Consider the following 226-nt stretch of genomic DNA (forward strand, 5'->3'; position numbering starts at 1 on the left):
AACGCTCAAAACCTTTCAAATGTACCTGTTCACTTTATCTCTTGCGCTTTCCCAGTAGCAGTCACTATTTGTGACGCGCTTATACTTATTTAAATTGACGAGGCTTGGGATTTCGAATGGCGGTATACACAAGCCGCTGTGACCATTCTACCCGTAACAATTACTAAAAACGTAGAAACACTCAAAACATTTGAAAGGTTTTGTGAGTCACTGTATAAAACGTAAA

Source organism: Rhizopus microsporus (genome assembly GCF_002708625.1).
Source record: "Rhizopus microsporus ATCC 52813 unplaced genomic scaffold scaffold_41, whole genome shotgun sequence".
NCBI classification, from domain to species: domain Eukaryota; kingdom Fungi; phylum Mucoromycota; class Mucoromycetes; order Mucorales; family Rhizopodaceae; genus Rhizopus; species Rhizopus microsporus.